The following is a 12,113-nucleotide window of genomic DNA, read 5'->3' on the forward strand; positions in this document are numbered from 1 at the left end:
GTTTGAATAGTTCTGTGAAAACTGTGGTTGTAGCTCTTTATAAACTCTGGTAACACATCACTGTAGTGAAAGGTGTTGCGGGCTGTAAAATACCTCCACATCTTTGATTTTAATGTTCTGTTAAACCTCTCTACCACCGCCGCTTTCACTTCACTATTTGTCACAAAATGGTGAACGTTATACTGTTTTAACAGCTTACTTAAAGACTTATTTAAAAATTCTTTTCTCCGATCAGTCTGTAATTTTTGAGGTACATGGCCCTCTGTAAAAATGGCTTTAAAGGCTCAAGCTATTTCACCACCTGACTTGTCTTTTAGACCTATGGCCCACGCATACTTTGATAATATGTCTATCGCTGTTAAAATGAACTTAACCCCGCTGTTGTGTTTAGAAAACTGCTGCATATCCACCAAATCTGCCTGCCATTGTGCATCAATATCTGAAACAACAGTCTTGTTTCTTTTAAAATGTCTTCTTGCCGGTTTGTGCAGGGTATAAGCATCCTGGTCTGAAAGCCAGGCAGCCACCCCACTTCTGTTCAGGAACTTATTCTGCCTTTTGGTAGCTTCAAAAAACGTGTTCACCCCACCAAAACTGCCAGCTTCACCAGGAGAGTAATAAACTTCCTTTAACATAGCCTCCTGTGTAGACATGTCTGTTAACCGTTCCCCCCTACACTTACCCCCATGCTAACACCCGTGTGGTGCATTCAAACACTTGAGGACAAATTTAAACCACAGCACAAAGACACCATCTTCCAAATTCTCAACTTCTGCTTAGTGGTCAGGGACCTGATAGGCCATAACAGCACCATGTGATCTAGGGCGGATCTTGCAGCATGAGGGGTTGGGCTTTGAGGGTCTGCCTGGGTTGTTCTTCTGATGTCATGAACCATGTGGTGTTGGTGTCACACACCACATGTTTGGGGTTAGGGGCGGAGTTGCTGATGTCACGCACCATGTGACCGGGGTCAGGGGCGGAGTTGCTGATGTCACGCACCATGTGACCAGGGTCAGGGGTGGAGTTGCTGATGTCATACACCACGTGACCGGGGTCAGGGGGTGTGGCTGGTGACATCACACACCATAAAAGGGGAAAGGGGGTGGAGTGAAGGGGGCAGGACTTCCAGTCCCGCCCACCTGTCACATCTGTATTGAAGGGCAGAGAGCCATATACTACTGCCATTTCACTCAGATGCCTTTGCTATTTTGTGGTTGTTCTTTTCCATTACAAGTAGACAATTAACTTGGGTGCCCATTTGACCAACAATCTCTTCTGTCTGTCATTGGGAGTGTCAATTGTCTTTGTATCATGATACAAAGACATAAGCAGTTTATTTAGTACTTATACCTAGTCATTTTCCCTTAATTATGCATCCCCAGCTCCTTTAGTTACTAGGAAGTCATACTTTAAACCATAAAGATATATCGTAAAGATAATCATAAAGATTACAAATCCTAAAGCTATATACAGACTTCATAGCACACTTTGCAATGATAAAAGCAACATAAATGAATACAGCCTAGCATTGGCTTTAAAATGAGACTGCACAACATATTAGTGAAACAAATACAAGAAAATTTGCATGACACCCACAACTTCAGCAATATTTGGTATGGTGACAATGAGTCTTATGATATTTTCTATAAACCAGCCAAGATTGGTGTTTTAGTCTATTTTCTATAGTACACCATTCTGCAAATAGGCTATTTCTGAGTAAATCCTTGACGAACATGTGAAAATTTCACCTTGGGCAATGTTGAAATAAAAGAGATTACCTAAAGTTGCCACCTGCATGTACAGGATTAGTGTTGAGTCAGTTATCCACAACTTAGTGTTAAGGGGCTTAAAAGGATTTTTTTTTTCCCAATGGCATCCTATTACCAATGTATGCTGAAGTCTGATAATTGGATGAATGGATGGGAAGGTGGATAGAAAGCTGGCTGGATTGTCAAGTTCAATGGGTAGTAATCAATGGCTTAATGTCTAGTTGGCAGCCGGTATCAAATGGAGTGCCCCAGGAGTCAGTCCTGGGGCCAATTTTGTTCAATATTGTCATTAACAATCTGGTAGATGGGATGGATTGCACCCTCGACAAATTCACAGATAACACCATGCTGGGGGGTGAATTAGATATGCTGGAGGGTAAAGCTAGAATTCAGAATAACCTAGACAAATTGGAGAATTGGTCCAAAAGACATCTTATGATGTTCAACAAGGACAAGTGCAAAGTCCTGCACTTAGGATGGAGCAATCCCATGGACTGCTACAGCCTGGGAACTGACTGGCTAAGCAGCACCTCTGCAGAAAGGGACCTGGGGGTTACAGTGGACAATAATTTGGATATGAGTCAACAGTGTGTCCTTGTTACCAAGAAGGCTAAGAGCATACTGGGCTGCATTAGTAGGAGCACTGCCAGCAGATTGAGGGAAGTAATTAGTCCCCTCCATTCTACACTGGTGAGGCAACATCTGGCATACTGTGTACAGTTTTGGGTCCCCTACTGTGGATGAGTTGGGAAGAGTCCAGTGGAGTGCAATGAAAATGGTTAGGAGCACATGACTTGGGAGGGGCGGCTGAAGGTATTGGGTTTATTCATTCTACAGAACAGAAGACTGAGAGAGGATTTAATACTAGCTTTTAATTACCTGAAGTGTGGTTACAAAGAGGATGGAGCTAGACTAATCTTCTTGCTGACAGATGACAGAACAAGGAGCAATGGTCTCAAGTTGCAGGAGGATTAGGTTGGATATTTGGAAAAGCTGTCTCACTAGGGTGATGGCAAAGCACTGGAACAGGTTAGTTAGGGAGGTGGTGGAATCTCCATCATTGGAAGTTTTTAAGACCCAGCTCAACAAAGCCCTGGCTGAAATTATCTAGTTGGGGATGGTCCTGCTTTGAGCAGGGGGTTGGACTAGATGATATCCTGAGGTCCCTTCCAACCCTAATTTTCTATAATTTTATGATTGGGAGAAGTTGTCATCATTATCCTGGCTAGTCTTGCTGAAGATGCCATTACAATTCCTTGTTGGATTCTTTTATTATAATGTAACTGCTATGTTTAAGAATCATCACTGTAATTAGTCCTCTCCCCCAGCCCCCGCCCTCCCCCCCCGAAAGGTTCTAGCCCTTTGTATATCAGTCTCCATCATGGTGGTATGCGATTGAGATGAACGGCTCCAGGTCATAAACAATACCTTTTTTATTATGGTGAATACACAGTCAGAAAGAAGATTAAAGACTTTTTACTTTGATCTACAAAATAAAAAAACTGGCAAGAAACCAGGTCTATTCTGACTCTAAGGCTAGGTACAAATATTCAAAAAGCCTGAGGCCAAATCAATCTAAGTTACATGGTCTTCTATAAGCAGCATATGTTAGGTTGGTAGCAAACAGAACACACATTCACTCCAGTGGCAGGGCACACAAACTGCCTGTACTAGCCCAGGTGAGCAGGTTGGGGATGCTACTGCATGCCACCCAGCAGGCCCCACAGGTGCCCTGAGCTATTGAAAACTACTGAGCACAGCAAAGTGCCCAGGCTATCCCTGATTGGCTTTCAGGGCACAGGCAAGTATACCCCCCATCCCCAGGCACGTCATCTGTCAGCCACAGGCAGGCAATGGGATTGGGGAAGGGAAGAATCTGTTTTCTTGTACACAAGCCCCAGCATCTGGGCACCCATGTCCCTGCTCTGTGCCCCCACACCCTGTCATAAAGCTCCCCACAATGTATACACAGACCTCACATGGAGCCCAGAGGAACCTCTGTGCTTGGTGCAGCCCTATGGAGCCCAACTAGGTGACTGGGCATGAATGAGCAAACCTCCTTTCACTGCCTGCCTTGTAGCTGACAGATGACAGAGCAGTAGGAAAAGGCATGCCCAGTCAGTTTCCATTTCCATGGGACTGTACCTGAGCATGGGGGTTCTCCTGGGCTCTGTGTCAAGGTCTATGTGTACATCATGGGTTGCTTCATGACAGTGCAGTGGTACAGCCCAGGGATGTGGGTGTCCAGGTGCTGGGGCTTGTGCATGTGAAAACAGATGACTCTCATACCCACTCCTGCTACCTGCATGCACTGACAGCTCACTGGAGGCAGGAGGCAGGGCTGCCAAAAGGGTCTGTGCTGATTTAGCTCTGTGACATCTTGGCATCCAGGTCTGTTGGGCTCAGCCAGAGAAGCTGAACATAGGGCAAATGCTGGGCAGTGGGGGAGCAGCAGGGAGCCACAGAGTATCCTGGGATGCTGGGATGAGACCTAACTTGAACTGATAGTGGAACTGGTACTGGGGTTTGATTCAACAGTCTAACTAAATTGATTAAGTTTCAGTGTACGTTGACCCAGGTTTATCTTAGACCAGATTCTGGAATCTTTAGATCAATCTCTGTGCGCTAAACTTCTGTTTTGTTATGGGTTTAGATAGAATTCCAATCACTTAGACAAGGGGTTGTCAATCAGGGGTACGAGTACCCCAAGGGGCACTTGGGAAGGCCCTGGTGGGTACATGCAGACAGGTGGAGATGGAGCACTGCCACCCACCACCCTGCACCACCACCTCCCAAGGCGAGGGCAGTGGTGCTCCTCTGTGTGTTGCACAGGTGCTGCCCAGCCAGTCAGATGCTTGTGGGAGGTGGGGAGGAGGAAGCTTGCATATGGTAGCAGGTGCTGCCACCATCCGCCACCCCACGCTGCTGTGACTCCACATCCGACTGCATGCCACTGCCTGCTCTGCATTCTGTCTGCACCACCCCGCCCCCCCACTCCACGTCCAGTCACCCAGGGTACACTTATTAAAAAAAGGTTGAAAATCCCTGACTTAGACCAGTAAAAGTGTAATGTCTTTACCTGGCCTAAAGGAAATGCAAATGCAATTTGGTTCAGGACATTCTATACCAGCTAACTTTTAGAGCTGCTTATGGTGCTGTCAGCTACCATAATCTCTTGAAACAAAGCTGAAATGGAACAAGATATCTACCTATCACCATTTAGGTCACAATGACCATGTATACCATTGCCTACACTTCCTTTCTGTAATTTTCTTTTTTTGTATGTTTCCATTTTGATTACCCTGTTTACATCCTAACTCTTTAATAACCAGTGTACAGAGAGTCACTATTTTCCCTTCCATTTTACAAAGAACATTTTTCCCATCTTCATTTTACTTTACGTATACTTTTTAAGATGAATCTCTAAATTCCCTTTCTACTCTGATCTAACTTTTTTCATACTCATGCCATGACTTTCACCATTACTATTTATGGCTGTACTCTACTGATGATGCCATTTTTCCAATATATGCAAGACTTATGCACAGCTAGCATATTTATATGTGAGCTTCAGATGAGAATTATTCCTGTAAAATGCAACTTTAAATAAAAGTTTCAGCTAGAACCTTTCATTTACAAGTCTAAGCAAAGAATTTGCAGGTATGTGAATCCTGGTGCTTCCGTGGTCTTCTACAAAAATATTACAATCACTGGCTTCCCACTGTGTTACAACACATTCTCCAGATGGAAAGGAGAATTACATGCTTCTTAACTGGGTTCACAGGAGTTAAGCTTGATGTTGTTATAAAGACAAGTCTTCTGAGAAAAGGGTATACACACCATGATATAATTTTGCTGGACTACAAAAGAATTTTTGTGTCGGAGCATATGGCAAGCCAAAATATATGATGTGGCATAAGTCTTTGGCAAGTTAATCATTTATTACAGGAGAATTTAAAATGGAGTACTTAATGAATGAACATTGCCTGCTCAAATATCAGCTTATTGTACTTTAAATCAAGGTTACTGTGCTTAGGTCATATAAGATTAAGAGCTATAAAAAAGACCCTCTATCTTAGTGAGATAATCATTTTTAAATTTAAATGCTTTTAATTGAAATGTGGGTTATGGAGCGAAAATATGAAAGACTTCGATTTTTAATATGAAGCTTCAAAAGCCTGTCTGCAGGGCTCATATCTACAAGGGGGGAAGGTGTCTGACTATGCTGTCAAATTTAATCCTAGAAACAATGATGGAAGCTGAGGCCTTGAATAATTTGGTTTCCTCGTGTGATTTTTTTTGATTTACCTGAAAAAGTATTTTTAATCTCTAATAGTGTCTCTCAGCTTCAGTTGCAGGCTAACTATATATAATTTGAGAGGGAAGTCTTTTATATATAATATCTTTATAGCTTGCTGACAATGCATTTAGAAATAGGAAAAGAAGCAATCATTCCAATATAGATACAGCATAAGGGAGCCTATTACATCACTAAGCTCATAGCTAATCCTCCAAATCCATCTTTAAAGGGTTTATTTAAAACTTAAGCTGCATAGAAACTTATATCTCCTGGGTTGCTTTCCCAAATGAAGTTAATTTAGATTCTCTGCTTTATATTACACTAAGTTTAAAGAAAAAAAGTGCCATGAACTGGATAAATGAAATTGCTCTGCTACTTTTTGTCATGTTGTACTTGTCATCAGCATCAAAAAGGTGTCAGAACAAGAGGAAATAAATAGATTTTATGTTGTTTATATGCTGGGATTATTTTACAATTTACATATGTCCAATATTAGTCCTAGCTCTGAATAAATATAGTAATGGGAATAAATAATAATGAAATGGAAATCCTACACTTTGGTGTTGTTCGCAGTTCTTTAGTCTATGCAAATAAACAAAAATTAGCCTCTAATTTGATTAGAATATCACAGCCATAAAGGGCAGTGATGTTGAATGTAAGAGACAGGAGCTTGAAAAATGATGAGCTGTATGTGCATGTTGGCAGTATAGTTCTTAAGAAGTTCTTAAGAAGAACACATTCTAAATTATAATCGCTTTAAGGCACCTATTACACAGATATGGGTATACATTATAGTGTTCAAAAAGTGTAAGGGTACATCTTCACCACAAGGGAAAGTATGATTTACATCTTATGTAGGCATACCTAACTACCTGTTAATCTAGGTAACATGGGTAACAATATCAGGGAAGATGTGGGCTTTGTGTATATATACTTTAAGCCTCCAGTAGGCTTGTTTAGCCCACAGTAAAGACCCTGAAATAATGTCTTCATGTGGTAACAATAGGAAAGGAGTGATTACAACTTACACTAGATTGGAACCTGCCCAAGATTCAAACACTGTGGCAAAAGACCCAGGGTAAAAAAGGATAGTGTCTTGGAGAAAGGTCCTTTCACATTTAAATGATCAAATATCTCATTATTTATGCTGCTTGTGCAATACAGTTGTCCCATAGTTCCTTTTATTTCTCTCTCACTCACTCGTTCTATAAACATACAAACAGATTGGTGTGGCTTTATTAATGCAAAGGATATAAGCTAAACTGGAAAGAGAAATGTTCAGAAAGTTTTAGGACCCTTTGGTGAAATCAGGAAGGGTTTCAAAGCCAGCTTCATGCATGCATACGCAACATGAAAAGTAGGCCTACGTGAAGCAGCAAGTATTTGATTCTGATTCTGATTCACTTGATTTAGAGGGACAGTGATTTGATTCAGTGATTTGAATCACTGTCCCAATGTGATTTGGTGAACTCGGATCCAAAGATTCAGTGCCAATTTGGAGATTCAGCTATAGACTAAATAGGCAGCAGTCCTTGAGGATACTGGACGCAGCTGTCTCCATCTGGTAAATCTGTTGTGGTGGGCAGAGGAGGGAGGGAAGGGATGTGGGGGGCAGATCAATGCCCCCCATAGCAAGGGAGGGATTGGGGCTGGGGCTGGGGCTAAGACAAGCTGCCCAACTGGGGCAGGAGGAGGGCTCCTGCACTGCATGCCTTCATGCACCACCGGTCCAGGAGAGCATGGGGGTGGGCATGTGCCCCCAGATCTGTGTGAGGAAGGCTAGGCTGGCCTGAATTTTGGACAGGCATTGGAAGAGGCTATGGGGAATTTTAGGGTGGCTGTATCCTCCCATACACCCTGCTCCACTGAGCTCTGTAGGGAGGGCAGAGCCAGGGCTGCACTCTGGGCTGCAGCTGGTTCTAGCTGCCCAGAGTGCAGCTCTGGTTCCACCTACATCATGGAATACAGCTGGCAGCGGGTGGCTGGGGTAGCCTTCTGGAGTGCAGACTGATCCAGCCTGCCCCATGCAGATCCAGAGGCACATACCCGCTCCCATGCCCTCCTGGACAGGTGGCGTGCAGTGGCGGTAGCCCCCCTCCCCGAGCCCCATGCCTCCCCACCCCAGCTGGGAAGCTTGCCCCAGCCCCAATCCCTCCCTCATTGTGGGGGCATTGATCTGCCCCCCTCCCATGCCCCTTCCCTCTCCCCTCCACCCACCACAACAGACTTACTGCTGGAGGCAGCTGTGTCCAGCATCCTCGAGTATGCTGCCCATTTAGTCTATGGCCAAATATCCGAATCAGCGCTGAATCTTTTCTGAATTGATTTGGAGGCTTCCAATTCAATTCAGAGTTTTTAATGGGTCTCCCAATTTGATTTGGAATCAGAGATTCAGCCTCTGAATTGGGCCAAATCTCCTCTGAATCAAATCGGCTACTGAAGCTTAGTACTAATGAAAAGGTACTAATAAAATACCATTGTGAAATAATTCTTATGGATTTATAGTCACAATCAAATGGAAAAATCAATTCTTATTTGCCAAATCTTTCTTCAGCTTCTAATTTGGTGATACATTTCCTCTTCCCATATATAACATTAATTTTCTTTAAAAAAATAAGGCTTAGTCATATTTTATGTTTATTTTAACTTACAGGATTTTTCTACAAATCTGCTAGAAGTGGAGTCATTAATAGAGGGGAGATAAGGAGAGAAAAAAGATTTATCTTCATACAGCTTACTTAAGGTATTGAATTTATCTGAAACTAAATTTATGCTATAATGGAAAGTCCCCTTTTTGCTATAATGAGGGAAAAAACAACAAAAAAATCTATAAAATAGCAGGCATGGTCAAATTCAAACCAGAGGTGGATCTAAAAATTGTTCAAGAATTATTTCTAGCTTGTGAATGTTCATGTGTATATGTAGATAATCACAAATAAGTAGAAACTCTTTGCACTTAAAAAAAAAAAAAAAGAACCTAACTTATTCCTAATAATAAACATATATTGCGTTGTTCCACTCATGCCTGTATCATTACTCCAAACATTTTTTGGTGGTTCTTCTCCAAGAAGGCAATTGTGAAATTATTTAGTTCTAAGAGCAGCCACTGGACTGAGTTTATGCACACAAAGGGAAGAAAATGGCAGATGACACAATGGAGAGGAGGATGGTGGAGCATGAAACCTCAACAACAGGCTGGAGAAATGCTGAGAAAATATCAGAAATGGCTCCAATGGCTAAATCTGGCCAGGATGGTATACACTGTTACAGAATGGGCTACCAAAAGATCTTTGTTTTTGTTACCACAGACCAAGAATATGTCTGGATACAGCCTAAGTATGAAGTTATAAGCTCCATTAATTAAAAAGGCATGAGGAAGCAAAACTGAAGCTGGAAACCATGGAGCTCAAGGTCACACCAATGAGGACAAACCAATTAATGGAAAAACTAAAAGTGTGTAGGACTGAATGTGTTGACCATGAAAACTGGACTGCTTCAGCTACAAAGGTAACATATAACAGCATGGGTGACTGGTGCCTCTTGAGTCTGGGGGGCACCCGCAGAAGCCAGCATCAGCAATGGGGACGAGGCTGGTGAGCAGCCACAGAAGCCACCAGTGGCATCAACAGTGGGGGGGGGGGGGGCGCTGCCTCCCTTTTCCCCCCCTACCAGTCACCTATGGATAACAGTGACCAAGGTATCAAGATGGAGATCTACAGGCCTTTAGCCATGAAAAACAAGGCAACATCTTAAGCAAGATTTGATGGAGATAATTAAAATACAGTTGTGAATAAGATCTGCCAGAACTATGGAGAGTCTGGAGATGCTAAATGAAATTATCCACTGGCAATCCCTCTGTCCCTGCCCCATCACCAGTAAACAAACAAACAAAAGCAAAAACACTCATATTCTTGTTTCAGCATCTCCAGCAGAGTGTTAACTATCTAATTGCAAATACTAGCATACTGAGTTATCAGAGTACTATTATGGGATTCTCAGAAAGGCTGAAGGATTCTCCTGTGAGATCCTAATTGACTTTATAGGTTCCACAGAAAATGTGGACTCCAAAGTTGTGGAAGAAAGTTTTCCAGAGAAAGACCACAGAAATGAGCTCTCTACTTTGAGATAGTTGGAACTGCAAAAAGCCTAAGGCAGAATGAAATATAAAAAAAAATAATAATAATAAAAAAATAAAATTTGGCATGGAATTCTGATCAAGAATCATTGTTTAGGACTGATTTATTGACCAAGTACAAAATTAACCTTAATTTGGAGATTAAAACATGCATTCCAATTGGAAAATTTGTTGCTGTAATCTTTTACAAATATTCTTTTGATATATAAAGGACATGTCTACACATTATTAATGTGATATAATTGCCTATACCAGATTTTCAAATCAGATTTTCTCCCAGCGCCATGCAGGTGTAGACATGCTTCTGGGGAAGACTTACTGCATAGTATTTTGCTGTGCAATCAACCTGTATTGCATTAATACCATGTGTAGACACACCCATTGTAGAACCATACGGCAGGTTGTTGTAAATGTAAAATTTAATGGTGACACAGTGTCATCCAGGTGGTTGGCTTGGCAACACAACTTGAGTATCTAAGGCAGCACATGAAATTATACATCTTCTGTCAGGAGAAGGGTCTACACAAGTGTACACTTTCACAGTGATCTTTTTCTTCTCTTCTAAATTAGTTTTCTAAATAAACGCAGGAGATCTAGTTAGATAAGATAGGAGAAAATAAGAGAAAAAAATTCAAAATTCTCTATAAAGGGACATTCTTTTAAAAAGGTTATTTTAGTTTATTTGAAGCTGTTGTTTTAATAAGCTCAACACTTATTGTGTATTTCAAAAAATAACTTTCCCTTTCTTAAAAAAAAGTTAAATTCAAGAAATATGAAATCTTGTCATCAGTATCAGAACTTTTTTTACATTCCTCCCAATGTGGTTCCTAAAAAATGTAATTGATTCTGATAAAACTCTGTTATCTGACATAAGTCCAGGTAACCTTCTGGGTAGATAAAGTTTCTTTTCCTAGCTCCTAGATTATATTCAGCCATCTAAATGGATGGAACAAGTGCAGCAATTGAGGATTGTAAATTGTCATCATGTTTAAACCAAGGAGAATGATGAATAGGAAGTAACTTTTTGAATGGAAACCTTCTGACAGCTAAGCAGGAACACAACATCTGAAAAACAAGTAAATCAGACAGCTACAGCTTACCGAGGGAAAATTAGAATAACACAGTAGAAAGAACTCAGGACTCAGAGCAGGCATTTCATAGCTTCCCAAATGAGAAAGGGTAAGGGAGCAGCCAGGTTTTGGTCTACCTGGGGACACTCAAGGTAGGCCCTAATGAAATATAATGCTCAAGGCTTTTGGCATTGTGCTTATGCAAAGATGGTGGTATGTGGGAGGAGTATTGTGTTGCTGATTATAATTGTTTAAATTAAATAACATGGTTCTTTGTGGGGCAAGGAGGGAAAGATGAATGTGTTTTGGGGACAGTTGTTGGTACCCTGTAAGATAGAAAAGTACAGATTTGGCAGGGTTATTAAGGGAAGGGGGAAAGGGACTCCCTTGGCTATGAACAGAGGAGCTGGAGTGGCCACTGATGGGAAGGAATATGGGAAGAAAATATTTATATATTTATGAACGTATTGAATGCGGGGTTGGGAATAAGGTTGGGTTTGGTAGGGTTGTATGCTTTTCTAGCTCAGGGGCTGTGTAGACAGTGATAGGGAATGGATTGTTCTGAACTTTGAGGCATTTGAGGGGTGTTGTTTCTTATACTGTCTTCATAAACAGAAATAGAACTTTAGTTGAACTTTTATTGTTAGCTTCCTAGTGCTTTCTTGGGGGCCAAGAGGGTTGGGTAGTATAGAATAATAAATAAAAAAATATGTTTGCTTGTGAGTTAATACACATTGACACAATCTTTCTTAAGTCACCTTTATTTTATTTATTTATTTATTTTTTACTTTGCAGACCAGGGCTGTTTGGTGGTTGAATCACATTGCCTCTTATTCTAG

General features: G+C 41.5%; 1 long non-coding RNA gene across 2 annotated transcripts in view; it reads left to right on the forward strand.

Annotated features, from left to right (window-relative positions):
- The window catches only part of LOC132250653 (uncharacterized), a 95,790-nt gene extending 85,482 nt beyond the window's left edge, over nucleotides 1–10,308 (forward strand). For both annotated transcript variants that reach the window (XR_009462253.1, XR_009462254.1), the window contains exons 3-4: nucleotides 8,723–8,812; nucleotides 9,378–10,308. This is a non-coding gene — a long non-coding RNA (uncharacterized LOC132250653). The remainder of the gene's footprint in view (nucleotides 1–8,722; nucleotides 8,813–9,377) is intronic.
- The last annotated feature ends 1,805 nt before the right edge of the window (nucleotides 10,309–12,113 follow it).

Source organism: Alligator mississippiensis, chromosome 5 (assembly GCF_030867095.1).
Source record: "Alligator mississippiensis isolate rAllMis1 chromosome 5, rAllMis1, whole genome shotgun sequence".
NCBI lineage: Eukaryota > Metazoa > Chordata > Crocodylia > Alligatoridae > Alligator > Alligator mississippiensis.